Here is a 15,998-nt window from a genome sequence, read left to right as displayed (position 1 = left end):
TATGATATGTAAATTTGTTAATCTGAATGAAACTCTAAGCCCCACTCAGAATAGTTCTTTGACCCAAGAGTTCCTCAAGACGTCAGTCTCATAAAAATAAGGAAAAGGGAAACTTTGATTTTTGCCAACATACAAACCCATTCCCTTTTCAACAAAGGGTTCCTCCCAATATACCTTCACTATTCCCCAAATTATGACACGGTGTATATTTGTAGGAGACGCGGGATATCCCAACATGCCGTGGCTCAAGACACCGCTCCGCAACCCAAGAACAGCTGCAGACCAGCGGTACAACAATGCACACGGACAGACAAGGCGAGTGATAGAGCGTACGTTTGGACTCCTGAAGAGCCGATTCCGGTGCCTTGATAAGACCGGCGGATCCCTCCCCTACGCCCCGGTCAAGGTGTGTAACATCTTTATTGTATGCTGCATGCTGCACAACATGGCAGTTGAGAAGGCCGTGCCACTCTACCTGGATCCTTACGAACTGGAACATCCACCCATTGAGGATGCCGGCCTTGGCCACGATGAAAGTGATGAGGAGTAGGAGGATGATATCCGGAGTCGGCTCATACACAACTTCTTCTCTTAATGGTGAGTCACTGAGCATTTGTGTGCAACCAAGTGGCATTGAGTGGCATGTGTTGCATACTGTGTGTGACCAGCTGACTGTGTCCAAAGTCACTTTGATGTTTGTTGTGATGTATCTCACAAGTGATGATGTCATGACACACTCATATGTGCAATGAGTGAATTCAGAATGTACAGGTGTACTACATTGTGATTTGTTTTACATGACCATGTCTGTATGGAAATATTATTAATGTGCACCCTTGGGTGCCTGTCATTCCCAGGTTGCTCTGCCTGTTGTCTGTTCGTGTCATCTTGGTACTCCTGCTATTCATCCTGATGATTGCAACGTGTGTCGAATCAGCGTTCCATGCACAGACATGTGGAAATGTCAGTTTGGGTAAGATAGCAAAACAGGCTTTTTAGGAACTGTGGGAACTGTTTCTATGCATGTTGTAGAAGCATACACACATGTGTCATAAACATGGATCAAGATGCATGTTGCAACACTCCCATGACTGGACAGTCACCCTTCTTGTCAGTCATCTGCTGTTGAGTGTTGACTCTGGTGAATGCATCAATGTGTTTAAACCTTGAGCCAGACACATTGTGGATGTCACCGGTTTACATTGTGTGTGACATCACAACCACAGGCTCTGTGTGAAATTGCATCGTCACTGTGCGCAGCAGGATGTGTCTGCCTCATCACATTTATGTTGTGGGCCAGTACAGTCTGGTTTACCTAATGACATGTTGTGAAGGTGTGGGCCAGTGTATGTCCCACATGCTCTGACAACAGTCCAGTGAGTCTGTTCGTATGGATGCATTGCCCCTTCAGCCAGTATGTAATGTCACTGTCACATCGCTACATCAGTGCCGGTGAAGAACAATGATTTGCAAGCATTCTTGGTAACTTCATGTTAACTTTCAATTTCCATTATCCCAGGAATGTTGCACTGATGACGTACCAAAGTAGTGCTCTGGAAAATATTAACATTTCCGTTACACCATTCAGTTGACGTTAATCCCAGCAATCTCTTGTGCCGTGCTGCATATCCTAGTAACGGTAGGGGTGGTTTATTGGCTTTGTGCATCATTACTCTTTGTAGAGTTTGATCACACCTGCCTGTCATGTTTGGCATTGTAAGGCACAGTTGGAAGAGCCAATGACGGGCTCTTGCTAGGCTTCATTGTGTTTCAATAATTCCCTTCCTCCTTGCATGAGCTAAGTACGGCTCTTGCGGGTGATGTGTATGTTACATTCATGTCCCTCACTGATTCCCAGGGCTGACTAAAGTTTTTTGGCTATGTGTGAGTAGCAGTGCTACACATAGAATTTACTTATTTCTTGGAGCCTCAATCATACACTGTAAGTTACTTGATAACCGCATGGTTCTAATTGCATTGAAGCAGCATGGTGAGTTTTAGACCCCCTTCATTTAGGTGACAAACTCTGCTACCTTTTATGCGTCTGTAGCGTGGGGTTAGTGACAGACCAGAGACCTTTCTTGGGTAAACCAGGTTTTATTTTTAACAAAGCTCTTCTACTGCAGGATGTAAGTCTTTCTCTGGCAAACTGTGATGGATCCATGGTGGCAACCCCTGGAATACGCTGAAGGTGCGAAGATTCCTCTTCTGCTGTCGACGATGCATCCTTGGATTCCTCCCTCGGAATTTCGACGTCGTCCAGCCCCAAAAGAGAACCAACAAAGGGAACATCGTCAATGCACAGTCAGAGCACTATACGCCCTTGGGGAAGCCTGGAGTGCAGTGGACACCGCTGAGTAGTGCTTTACAAAGAGGTATAGTGACGGGTTGTGAGGGATAAGGTGAATGGAACACGGGGACGGAAAACAGGGAAAGGGAATCGGTCTCGGGATACGGGTAGCGATGCAGTGAGACCGGGAAGGTATACAGGCGAGGAGAGGTTTGAGGAAGGGCTAGGGATATATATACACGGCTTATCTACACGGGAGGTCCTTCTCCCCTTCTCCCCACCCAAGCCACCAAACGTCTCCATACCTGTGCAAGCCACACTCCTCCCTCGGGAGTGTGGCACGGCGCTTCGTAGGGACGTTGGCCTCCTGGCTTCACTTCTTCGCTTTCCTCGTTCCTCCGCTCTTCACCCGCTTCGCCTCCTCTCATGACCTTCTCTCGCTGACCACCACTCTCTCCGTCTTCTTCCTCCGGGGTGATGTCGCACACGGTGTAGAGTACTTCCTGCTTCTTGTCCACTCCAGATTCGTGGACGTCATATGGGGGTGTGGTCTCGCTACCCAATTAAAGGCGCCCTCTCCCTTTTCAATGTCGTCTTGGAGCAGTGGCTCGGCATCCCAGTTTTTCTGAAGGGAAGGAGGGAAGTCAGAGTCAGCGGGAGCCGATTCAGCGACCCACCAGTCAGTCGGGGTATGCACTCTCCCCACCTCGCTACACTCCTCCCCCTTTGGGATCTCCCGCTCGGGGAGAACAGGTGCCCTGGACAAGTAGTCCACGTTACCGTTCTCCATCCCCTTCCTATGTCTCACAACAAAGGCAAAGGGCTGTAAGAACATAAACCATCGTAAGACCCGAGGATTGTGGGATTTATTCCTCTGCATCCATTGGAGGGATGCGTGGTCTGAATAGAGCACAAAGGATCGGCCTTCCAGATAATATTGTTGTTTGTCAATGGCTCATCTAATGGCCAAACATTCTTTTTCCACAGTGGGGTAGTTTCTCTCTCTGGGATATAGCTTCCTACTTATGAAGAGAATTGGGTGTTCGGTCCCATCCTCCCCTTCTTGTGACAGAACAGCACCTAGGCCCACATTGGAAGCGTCCGTAGCCAGAGTAAAGGGTTTGCTAAAGTCAGGGGGTATTAGGACTGGACTGGAGGTTATTGCTGCTTTTAGTCTTTCGAAGGTCCGCTTTGCCTCTTCCGGAGGGAGTGACATCAGAGTGTTCTTTACGTTCTTTTTCAGGAGATCAGTCAGCGGAGCTGCTGTCTCCGCAAAGTTTACAAGGAATCGTCTATAATAACCGATGAGACCCAAAAACGCTCTTAATTCCTTTTTGGTGGTAGGAAAGGTGGTATGAGTTATGGCCCTGATCTTTTCTTCTTGGGGGGCTATGACTCCTTCTCATAGCATAAAGCCGAGGTACTTAACTTTGGAAAAGGCAGCGCAGGATTTTTTTGAGTTTACGTGTGATCCTGCGGTCTGAAGGGCGGTTAGGACTCTGGATATGTGTTCTTGGTGTTCCTTCCACGTGGTGCTGAATATAACAATATCATCCAAGTACACGGAAGAGTATCGTGTATGGGGAGCTAGGATGTTGTTCATTAGTCTCTGGAACGTCGCCGGGCCCCATGGAGGCTGAAGGGCAGAACAGTAAACTTGAACAGACCATCGTCTGTGGCAAAGGCTGTTTTGCATCTATCCTCCTCTCTCAAGGGGACCTGCCAGAACGCCTTAGTGGGGTCCAGCGTGGTGATATAGCGGGCTTCACCGATTCTCTCTATCAGCTCACCTACACGCGGTATCGGGAAGGCATCAAAGGACGATATGGCGTTTAAGGCCCTGAAGTCCATGCAGAATCTGGTCGATCCATCTGGTTTGGGGACCATAACAATGGGCGACGACCAGTTACTCCTTGATGGCCGTATTACCCCAAGCCTGAGCTTGTCCCTTACTTCCCTTTTTATGTCTTCTCTTCGGGCTGCCGGTATCCTATATGCCCTCTGTTTTACCATTTTTCCCTCCTCAGTCTCTATGTGATGTTCTGCCATATGTGTTCTACCTGGTATGTCAGAAAAGAGACCGGAAAAGAGACGTAAGGTGCCTAGTAGCTCTTTTCTCTCGGCCTCCGACAGTTCTGGGTTGATGGGCAGGTGTTCCAATGTTGAACCCTCTTCTTGGGACGTCAGGCTAAAATGTGTAGGCTTGGGTAGCGGACCTATCCATTTCTTTAGGATGTTAATATGAAAACACTGCTGTCGCGCTGGGGAGATCTGTAGTCTGTATGTTGTTTTACCCAGTGTGTCTATGACCTGATATGGCCCCATCCACTCACTCTTAAATTTCTGGGCCGAAGAGGGGAGTAAAACTAGGGCCCACTCACCCTTTTTCAGGGTTCTCCACCTTTTCCCCTTGTCATAATGGTGTTTTTGTTTTTGCTGGGACCTCTCCAGGTTGGAGTACGCTAGATCTCTTAACTTCCCCAGTTTGGATCTCAGTTGTTGTGTGTACTCCAACACGGTCTTTTGTTCGGTAACTTCTTCCTTCTCCCAGGCCTCTTTCGTTATCTCCAGGAGAAAACAGGGTTGACGACCATAAAGAAGCTCAAAGGCGGAATACCCTAGGCTACTCTGTACCTGTGCCCTAAGGACGTACAGGGCCAAGGGCAACAATCTATCCCATTCCTTGTTCTCTAGGGTCAACATCTTTTTCAGGGTAGCTTTGAGTGACCTGTTGTATCGCTCAACAAGCCCATCTGTCTGCGGGTGATAGGCCGAGGTGCGAATGTGACGGAGGTCTAGCATGGTACATACCTCTTTCATCATCCTTGAAACAAAGGGCGAACCCTGATCAGTCAGGATCTCCCGGGGAAATCCCACCCTTGAAAACAGCTCTACTAGTTTCTCGGCTACGTTTTTAGTGGTTGGGGAATTTAGGGCGAAGGCTTCTGGGAACCTGGTGTTGTAGTCTACCACTACCAGAGCGTAAGTGTGTCCCCGTGCTGTACGGGGAAGGGGGCCTATTAGGTCCATCCCCACCCTTTCGAAGGGATTCCCAATCACGGGCAGGGGCTGGAGGGGTACCACAGGTGGTTTGTACATGTTCTTTTTTTGGCTCACCTCGCATTGTTTGCAGTATACTTCCGCTTCCTTATAGATACCCGGCCAAAAGAAGTGCTTGAGGATATTTTGGGTGGTCTTCTCAGCCCCTGAGTGTCCTGCTGTTAAGTGGGTGTGGGCGTAAAAGAGTATTTGCTCTCTGAACGATGCTGGTACTACTAGTTGTGGGGATTCGTTAGGTTTCCCTTCCCTGTATAAGAGGTCGTGTGTGATCAAAAAACTGGGGTAGGTAACAGAGGTGGAGGTCTGAGCTACATGAGCCAATTCCCAGGCATTAAGGAGGGTCGGGTCATTAGCTTGGGCAAATTTGAAGCTGCGGTCTAAGACCCAGGGTTCGATTGTTAGATAGGTGTTTTGAGGCTTCTTTTCCCTTTCCCTGATTTCTGTTTGAAACATGGAGAGAAAGTCTGGATTGTCTACCCCAATAATCAGATCCTCCGGGAGGGAGTCCACCACCCCTACCTTAACAGAACAAGGGGTTCTTCCTAATGGGTGGAGGGTCAGGTGGGCCACCGGATACGGCTTCACGTCTCCGAGCACACACCGAATATGTACCAAGACCCTGGGGTCTGTTTGTGAGGGAAGTACTAGCTCCTTTCGTATGACGGACTGTCTACACCCTGAGTCCAACAATGCTTTTATGTGTTTCTGGTTCACCAATACCCGTACATAGAAGGAAGGCCCCATCTCCGCTGTGTACATCACTGCCTTGGGTATATATCCGACTTCCATCGGTTCTTCCGTTCCTCTTTTCTTGGGGCACTGTCGAGCAATGTGCCCCCACTCTCCACACTCGAAGCATTGGGGTCCCCTTACAGGTGCTACATCCATCCGTACGACCCTTGGCTTTAGATACTCAGGGCCTGGCTTGCCCTTTCTCTCTGGTTTTGTGGAATGTGTCGGCTTGGGTCCTTTATCGGTATCCCATGGTAAGGAGCGAGGTTGCGCTCTTGCATAATTGGAGGCCATTTCTATGGCTTGTGTTACCGTGAGTCCTGAGTATTGCCTCAACCACCGTTGTGTCCCATAAGGTAAGGCCTCCATGAACTGTTCGAGATATATACTTGCCATGATATCCTCCTTGCTGCGGCTTTCGGGCTTCAGCCACTTATCAGCCGCCATCTTGAGTCGTGGAAAGAGAGTCCTGGGATTCTCCCCTGTTAATCCCCTCTCCTTTCTGAACCTTATTCTGTATGCTTTTGCATCCAGTCCTAAATGGTCTAAGATCACTTCCTTGATGTCTGCATATGGTGTGGCCCCAGTGTGGTTGGCAACCTGGAAAGCTGCTTGTGCTTCCCCAGTTAGGAGTGGAGCCAAAAAGAAAGGCCACTTGTCCTCCGGCCATTCGCAGGCGCGTGCTGCCCTCTCAAAGTTCGTGAGGAATGCATCAGGGTCTTCCCCGGGTACGTATTTTTGTCGAGACACCCCGGCCAGATGGGGTGGCATGCTTCTTCTCTCCAGAGGGGTTGGGGCAGAGGGGTTCTGGACAACTTTCTGTAGTCCCTCTAACTGGGCGCTGATTATGTTTTTAAACAAAATCCTGTCAGCGTCTGCCGTGGTTATCTGCTGGTTCACCGCCCACTCCAGTTTTTGTTGCCCCTCAATCAGGTGTTGAATTACCTGCTCCATCTCGGTCGACTGGATAGAGGGGCCGGATCCCACTTCTATTTACAACAAGGGGTGGTGATGGACAGAGTCTCTGAATTAAGCAGAGTACTCTCACCCAGTCAAGAGATCAGGGCTAGATCCAACACCGTTTTTTAGCTCATTGCACCATCCCAGTTTCAGAACCTGGCTGTATGCAAATTAGTCTGTCCCTGGCCCAGTGCATCATGGGAACAGGGCAGACCAGACTACAAAAGCCAATTCTTACACTGGGAAGGAAACAAGCTTCCGGGGACCGGTTTCTGCCATTTCAGGCGTCTTCGGCCCGGCTTGCTTGAATCCTGATGGTGCAATGAGCAAGGGACTCACATCTGAGTATACCCTTCCACGCTTAGGGTGGACAAAATTATTTACAACAAGGGGTGGTGATGGACAGAGTCTCTGAATTAAGCAGAGTACTCTCACCCAGTCAAGAGATCAGGGCTAGATCCAACACCGTTTTTTAGCTCATTGCACCATCCCAGTTTCAGAACCTGGCTGTATGCAAATTAGTCTGTCCCTGGCCCAGTGCATCATGGGAACAGGGCAGACCAGACTACAAAAGCCAATTCTTACACTGGGAAGGAAACAAGCTTCCGGGGACCGGTTTCTGCCATTTCAGGCGTCTTCGGCCCGGCTTGCTTGAATCCTGATGGTGCAATGAGCAAGGGACTCACATCTGAGTATACCCTTCCACGCTTAGGGTGGACAAAATTATTTACAACAAGGGGTGGTGATGGACAGAGTCTCTGAATTAAGCAGAGTACTCTCACCCAGTCAAGAGATCAGGGCTAGATCCAACACCGTTTTTTAGCTCATTGCACCATCCCAGTTTCAGAACCTGGCTGTATGCAAATTAGTCTGTCCCTGGCCCAGTGCATCATGGGAACAGGGCAGACCAGACTACAAAAGCCAATTCTTACACTGGGAAGGAAACAAGCTTCCGGGGACCGGTTTCTGCCATTTCAGGCGTCTTCGGCCCGGCTTGCTTGAATCCTGATGGTGCAATGAGCAAGGGACTCACATCTGAGTATACCCTTCCACGCTTAGGGTGGACAAAATTATTTACAACAAGGGGTGGTGATGGACAGAGTCTCTGAATTAAGCAGAGTACTCTCACCCAGTCAAGAGATCAGGGCTAGATCCAACACCGTTTTTTAGCTCATTGCACCATCCCAGTTTCAGAACCTGGCTGTATGCAAATTAGTCTGTCCCTGGCCCAGTGCATCATGGGAACAGGGCAGACCAGACTACAAAAGCCAATTCTTACACTGGGAAGGAAACAAGCTTCCGGGGACCGGTTTCTGCCATTTCAGGCGTCTTCGGCCCGGCTTGCTTGAATCCTGATGGTGCAATGAGCAAGGGACTCACATCTGAGTATACCCTTCCACGCTTAGGGTGGACAAAATTATTTACAACAAGGGGTGGTGATGGACAGAGTCTCTGAATTAAGCAGAGTACTCTCACCCAGTCAAGAGATCAGGGCTAGATCCAACACCGTTTTTTAGCTCATTGCACCATCCCAGTTTCAGAACCTGGCTGTATGCAAATTAGTCTGTCCCTGGCCCAGTGCATCATGGGAACAGGGCAGACCAGACTACAAAAGCCAATTCTTACACTGGGAAGGAAACAAGCTTCCGGGGACCGGTTTCTGCCATTTCAGGCGTCTTCGGCCCGGCTTGCTTGAATCCTGATGGTGCAATGAGCAAGGGACTCACATCTGAGTATACCCTTCCACGCTTAGGGTGGACAAAATTATTTACAACAAGGGGTGGTGATGGACAGAGTCTCTGAATTAAGCAGAGTACTCTCACCCAGTCAAGAGATCAGGGCTAGATCCAACACCGTTTTTTAGCTCATTGCACCATCCCAGTTTCAGAACCTGGCTGTATGCAAATTAGTCTGTCCCTGGCCCAGTGCATCATGGGAACAGGGCAGACCAGACTACAAAAGCCAATTCTTACACTGGGAAGGAAACAAGCTTCCGGGGACCGGTTTCTGCCATTTCAGGCGTCTTCGGCCCGGCTTGCTTGAATCCTGATGGTGCAATGAGCAAGGGACTCACATCTGAGTATACCCTTCCACGCTTAGGGTGGACAAAATTATTTACAACAAGGGGTGGTGATGGACAGAGTCTCTGAATTAAGCAGAGTACTCTCACCCAGTCAAGAGATCAGGGCTAGATCCAACACCGTTTTTTAGCTCATTGCACCATCCCAGTTTCAGAACCTGGCTGTATGCAAATTAGTCTGTCCCTGGCCCAGTGCATCATGGGAACAGGGCAGACCAGACTACAAAAGCCAATTCTTACACTGGGAAGGAAACAAGCTTCCGGGGACCGGTTTCTGCCATTTCAGGCGTCTTCGGCCCGGCTTGCTTGAATCCTGATGGTGCAATGAGCAAGGGACTCACATCTGAGTATACCCTTCCACGCTTAGGGTGGACAAAATTATTTACAACAAGGGGTGGTGATGGACAGAGTCTCTGAATTAAGCAGAGTACTCTCACCCAGTCAAGAGATCAGGGCTAGATCCAACACCGTTTTTTAGCTCATTGCACCATCCCAGTTTCAGAACCTGGCTGTATGCAAATTAGTCTGTCCCTGGCCCAGTGCATCATGGGAACAGGGCAGACCAGACTACAAAAGCCAATTCTTACACTGGGAAGGAAACGAGCTTCCGGGGACCGGTTTCTGCCATTTCAGGCGTCTTCGGCCCGGCTTGCTTGAATCCTGATGGTGCAATGAGCAAGGGACTCACATCTGAGTATACCCTTCCACGCTTAGGGTGGACAAAATTATTTACAACAACGGGTGGTGATGGACAGAGTCTCTGAATTAAGCAGAGTACTCTCACCCAGTCAAGAGATCAGGGCTAGATCCAACACCGTTTTTTAGCTCATTGCACCATCCCAGTTTCAGAACCTGGCTGTATGCAAATTAGTCTGTCCCTGGCCCAGTGCATCATGGGAACAGGGCAGACCAGACTACAAAAGCCAATTCTTACACTGGGAAGGAAACAAGCTTCCGGGGACCGGTTTCTGCCATTTCAGGCGTCTTCGGCCCGGCTTGCTTGAATCCTGATGGTGCAATGAGCAAGGGACTCACATCTGAGTATACCCTTCCACGCTTAGGGTGGACAAAATTATTTACAACAAGGGGTGGTGATGGACAGAGTCTCTGAATTAAGCAGAGTACTCTCACCCAGTCAAGAGATCAGGGCTAGATCCAACACCGTTTTTTAGCTCATTGCACCATCCCAGTTTCAGAACCTGGCTGTATGCAAATTAGTCTGTCCCTGGCCCAGTGCATCATGGGAACAGGGCAGACCAGACTACAAAAGCCAATTCTTACACTGGGAAGGAAGCAAGCTTCCGGGGACCGGTTTCTGCCATTTCAGGCGTCTTTGGCCCGGCTTGCTTGAATCCTGATGGTGCAATGAGCAAGGGACTCACATCTGAGTATACCCTTCCACGCTTAGGGTGGACAAAATTATTTACAACAAGGGGTGGTGATGGACAGAGTCTCTGAATTAAGCAGAGTACTCTCACCCAGTCAAGAGATCAGGGCTAGATCCAACACCGTTTTTTAGCTCATTGCACCATCCCAGTTTCAGAACCTGGCTGTATGCAAATTAGTCTGTCCCTGGCCCAGTGCATCATGGGAACAGGGCAGACCAGACTACAAAAGCCAATTCTTACACTGGGAAGGAAACAAGCTTCCGGGGACCGGTTTCTGCCATTTCAGGCGTCTTCGGCCCGGCTTGCTTGAATCCTGATGGTGCAATGAGCAAGGGACTCACATCTGAGTATACCCTTCCACGCTTAGGGTGGACAAAATTATTTACAACAAGGGGTGGTGATGGACAGAGTCTCTGAATTAAGCAGAGTACTCTCACCCAGTCAAGAGATCAGGGCTAGATCCAACACCGTTTTTTAGCTCATTGCACCATCCCAGTTTCAGAACCTGGCTGTATGCAAATTAGTCTGTCCCTGGCCCAGTGCATCATGGGAACAGGGCAGACCAGACTACAAAAGCCAATTCTTACACTGGGAAGGAAACAAGCTTCCGGGGACCGGTTTCTGCCATTTCAGGCGTCTTCGGCCCGGCTTGCTTGAATCCTGATGGTGCAATGAGCAAGGGACTCACATCTGAGTATACCCTTCCACGCTTAGGGTGGACAAAATTATTTACAACAAGGGGTGGTGATGGACAGAGTCTCTGAATTAAGCAGAGTACTCTCACCCAGTCAAGAGATCAGGGCTAGATCCAACACCGTTTTTTAGCTCATTGCACCATCCCAGTTTCAGAACCTGGCTGTATGCAAATTAGTCTGTCCCTGGCCCAGTGCATCATGGGAACAGGGCAGACCAGACTACAAAAGCCAATTCTTACACTGGGAAGGAAACAAGCTTCCGGGGACCGGTTTCTGCCATTTCAGGCGTCTTCGGCCCGGCTTGCTTGAATCCTGATGGTGCAATGAGCAAGGGACTCACATCTGAGTATACCCTTCCACGCTTAGGGTGGACAAAATTATTTACAACAAGGGGTGGTGATGGACAGAGTCTCTGAATTAAGCAGAGTACTCTCACCCAGTCAAGAGATCAGGGCTAGATCCAACACCGTTTTTTAGCTCATTGCACCATCCCAGTTTCAGAACCTGGCTGTATGCAAATTAGTCTGTCCCTGGCCCAGTGCATCATGGGAACAGGGCAGACCAGACTACAAAAGCCAATTCTTACACTGGGAAGGAAACAAGCTTCCGGGGACCGGTTTCTGCCATTTCAGGCGTCTTCGGCCCGGCTTGCTTGAATCCTGATGGTGCAATGAGCAAGGGACTCACATCTGAGTATACCCTTCCACGCTTAGGGTGGACAAAATTATTTACAACAAGGGGTGGTGATGGACAGAGTCTCTGAATTAAGCAGAGTACTCTCACCCAGTCAAGAGATCAGGGCTAGATCCAACACCGTTTTTTAGCTCATTGCACCATCCCAGTTTCAGAACCTGGCTGTATGCAAATTAGTCTGTCCCTGGCCCAGTGCATCATGGGAACAGGGCAGACCAGACTACAAAAGCCAATTCTTATACTGGGAAGGAAACAAGCTTCCGGGGACCGGTTTCTGCCATTTCAGGCGTCTTCGGCCCGGCTTGCTTGAATCCTGATGGTGCAATGAGCAAGGGACTCACATCTGAGTATACCCTTCCACGCTTAGGGTGGACAAAATTATTTACAACAAGGGGTGGTGATGGACAGAGTCTCTGAATTAAGCAGAGTACTCTCACCCAGTCAAGAGATCAGGGCTAGATCCAACACCGTTTTTTAGCTCATTGCACCATCCCAGTTTCAGAACCTGGCTGTATGCAAATTAGTCTGTCCCTGGCCCAGTGCATCATGGGAACAGGGCAGACCAGACTACAAAAGCCAATTCTTACACTGGGAAGGAAACAAGCTTCCGGGGACCGGTTTCTGCCATTTCAGGCGTCTTCGGCCCGGCTTGCTTGAATCCTGATGGTGCAATGAGCAAGGGACTCACATCTGAGTATACCCTTCCACGCTTAGGGTGGACAAAATTATTTACAACAAGGGGTGGTGATGGACAGAGTCTCTGAATTAAGCAGAGTACTCTCACCCAGTCAAGAGATCAGGGCTAGATCCAACACCGTTTTTTAGCTCATTGCACCATCCCAGTTTCAGAACCTGGCTGTATGCAAATTAGTCTGTCCCTGGCCCAGTGCATCATGGGAACAGGGCAGACCAGACTACAAAAGCCAATTCTTACACTGGGAAGGAAGCAAGCTTCCGGGGACCGGTTTCTGCCATTTCAGGCGTCTTTGGCCCGGCTTGCTTGAATCCTGATGGTGCAATGAGCAAGGGACTCACATCTGAGTATACCCTTCCACGCTTAGGGTGGACAAAATTATTTACAACAAGGGGTGGTGATGGACAGAGTCTCTGAATTAAGCAGAGTACTCTCACCCAGTCAAGAGATCAGGGCTAGATCCAACACCGTTTTTTAGCTCATTGCACCATCCCAGTTTCAGAACCTGGCTGTATGCAAATTAGTCTGTCCCTGGCCCAGTGCATCATGGGAACAGGGCAGACCAGACAACAAAAGCCAATTCTTACACTGGGAAGGAAAAGAGCTTCCGGGGACCGGTTTCTGCCATTTCAGGCGTCTTCGGCCCGGCTTGCTTGAATCCTGATGGTGCAATGAGCAAGGGACTCACATCTGAGTATACCCTTCCACGCTTAGGGTGGACAAAATTATTTACAACAACGGGTGGTGATGGACAGAGTCTCTGAATTAAGCAGAGTACTCTCACCCAGTCAAGAGATCAGGGCTAGATCCAACACCGTTTTTTAGCTCATTGCACCATCCCAGTTTCAGAACCTGGCTGTATGCAAATTAGTCTGTCCCTGGCCCAGTGCATCATGGGAACAGGGCAGACCAGACTACAAAAGCCAATTCTTACACTGGGAAGGAAACAAGCTTCCGGGGACCGGTTTCTGCCATTTCAGGCGTCTTCGGCCCGGCTTGCTTGAATCCTGATGGTGCAATGAGCAAGGGACTCACATCTGAGTATACCCTTCCACGCTTAGGGTGGACAAAATTATTTACAACAAGGGGTGGTGATGGACAGAGTCTCTGAATTAAGCAGAGTACTCTCACCCAGTCAAGAGATCAGGGCTAGATCCAACACCGTTTTTTAGCTCATTGCACCATCCCAGTTTCAGAACCTGGCTGTATGCAAATTAGTCTGTCCCTGGCCCAGTGCATCATGGGAACAGGGCAGACCAGACTACAAAAGCCAATTCTTACACTGGGAAGGAAACAAGCTTCCGGGGACCGGTTTCTGCCATTTCAGGCGTCTTCGGCCCGGCTTGCTTGAATCCTGATGGTGCAATGAGCAAGGGACTCACATCTGAGTATACCCTTCCACGCTTAGGGTGGACAAAATTATTTACAACAAGGGGTGGTGATGGACAGAGTCTCTGAATTAAGCAGAGTACTCTCACCCAGTCAAGAGATCAGGGCTAGATCCAACACCGTTTTTTAGCTCATTGCACCATCCCAGTTTCAGAACCTGGCTGTATGCAAATTAGTCTGTCCCTGGCCCAGTGCATCATGGGAACAGGGCAGACCAGACTACAAAAGCCAATTCTTACACTGGGAAGGAAACAAGCTTCCGGGGACCGGTTTCTGCCATTTCAGGCGTCTTCAGCCCCCGGTAGCTTGTCTCCTTTCTGGTGAAGAATTGGCTTGGTAGTTTGGTCTGCCCTGTTCCCATGATGCACTGGGCCAGGGACAGACTAATTTGCATATAGCCAGGTTCTGAGCTGGGATGGGGCAGTGAGATAAATAACGGTGATGGATCAAGCCCTGATCTTTGGACTGGGTAAGAGTGGTCTGCTTAATTCAGACACTCTGTTCATCACCACCCCCTTTTCTGAATCGTTTTTGGCCACTATAGGTGTGGCAGGGTATACTCAGACATGAGTCCCTTTCTCACTGCTCCATCAGGATTCAAGCAAGCCGGGCCGAAGAGGCTAAAATGCCAGAAACCGGTCCCCGGTAGCTTGTCTCCTTTCTGGTGAAGAATTGGCTTGGTAGTTTGGTCTGCCCTGTTCCCATGATGCACTGGGCCAGGGACAGACTAATTTGCATATAGCCAGGTTCTGAGCTGGGATGGGGCAGTGAGATAAATAACGGTGATGGATCAAGCCCTGATCTTTCGACTGGGTAAGAGTGGTCTGCTTAATTCAGACACTCTGTTCATCACCACCCCCTTTTCTGAATCGTTTTTGGCCACTATAGGTGTGGCAGGGTATACTCGAACATGAGTCCCTTTCTCACTGCTCCATCAGGATTCAAGCAAGCCGGGCCGAAGAGGCTGAAATGCCAGAAACCGGTCCCCGGTAGCTTGTCTCCTTTCTGGTGAAGAATTGGCTTGGTAGTTTGGTCTGCCCTGTTCCCATGATGCACTGGGCCAGGGACAGACTAATTTGCATATAGCCAGGTTCTGAGCTGGGATGGGGCAGTGAGATAAATAACGGTGATGGATCAAGCCCTGATCTTTGGACTGGGTAAGAGTGGTCTGCTCAATTCAGACACTCTGTTCATCACCACCCCCTTTTCTGAATCGTTTTTGGCCACTATAGGTGTGGCAGGGTATACTCAGACATGAGTCCCTTTCTCACTGCTCCATCAGGATTCAAGCAAGCCGGGCCGAAGAGGCTGAAATGCCAGAAACCGGTCCCCGGTAGCTTGTCTCCTTTCTGGTGAAGAATTGGCTTGGTAGTTTGGTCTGCCCTGTTCCCATGATGCACTGGGCCAGGGACAGACTAATTTGCATATAGCCAGGTTCTGAGCTGGGATGGGGCAGTGAGATAAATAACGGTGATGGATCAAGCCCTGATCTTTGGACTGGGTAGGAGTGGTCTGCTTAATTCAGACACTCTGTTCATCACCACCCCCTTTTCTGAATCGTTTTTGGCCACTATAGGTGTGGCAGGGTATACTCAGACATGAGTCCCTTTCTCACTGCTCCATCAGGATTCAAGCAAGCCGGGCCGAAGAGGCTGAAATGCCAGAAACCGGTCCCCGGTAGCTTGTCTCCTTTCTGGTGAAGAATTGGCTTGGTAGTTTGGTCTGCCCTGTTCCCATGATGCACTGGGCCAGGGACAGACTAATTTGCATATAGCCAGGTTCTGAGCTGGGATGGGGCAGTGAGATAAATAACGGTGATGGATCAAGCCCTGATCTTTGGACTGGGTAAGAGTGGTCTGCTTAATTCAGACACTCTGTTCATCACCACCCCCTTTTCTGAATTGTTTTTGGCCACTATAGGTGTGGCAGGGTATACTCAGACATGAGTCCCTTTCTCACTGCTCCATCAGGATTCAAGCAAGCCGGGCCGAAGAGGCTGAAATGCCAGAAACCGGTC

Source organism: Lissotriton helveticus, chromosome 9, assembly GCF_964261635.1.
Source record: "Lissotriton helveticus chromosome 9, aLisHel1.1, whole genome shotgun sequence".
In the NCBI taxonomy this organism is placed as follows: Eukaryota; Metazoa; Chordata; class Amphibia; order Caudata; family Salamandridae; genus Lissotriton; species Lissotriton helveticus.
The sequence above is the reverse complement of the archived record's forward strand: the minus strand, read 5'-3'. Positions refer to the sequence as shown.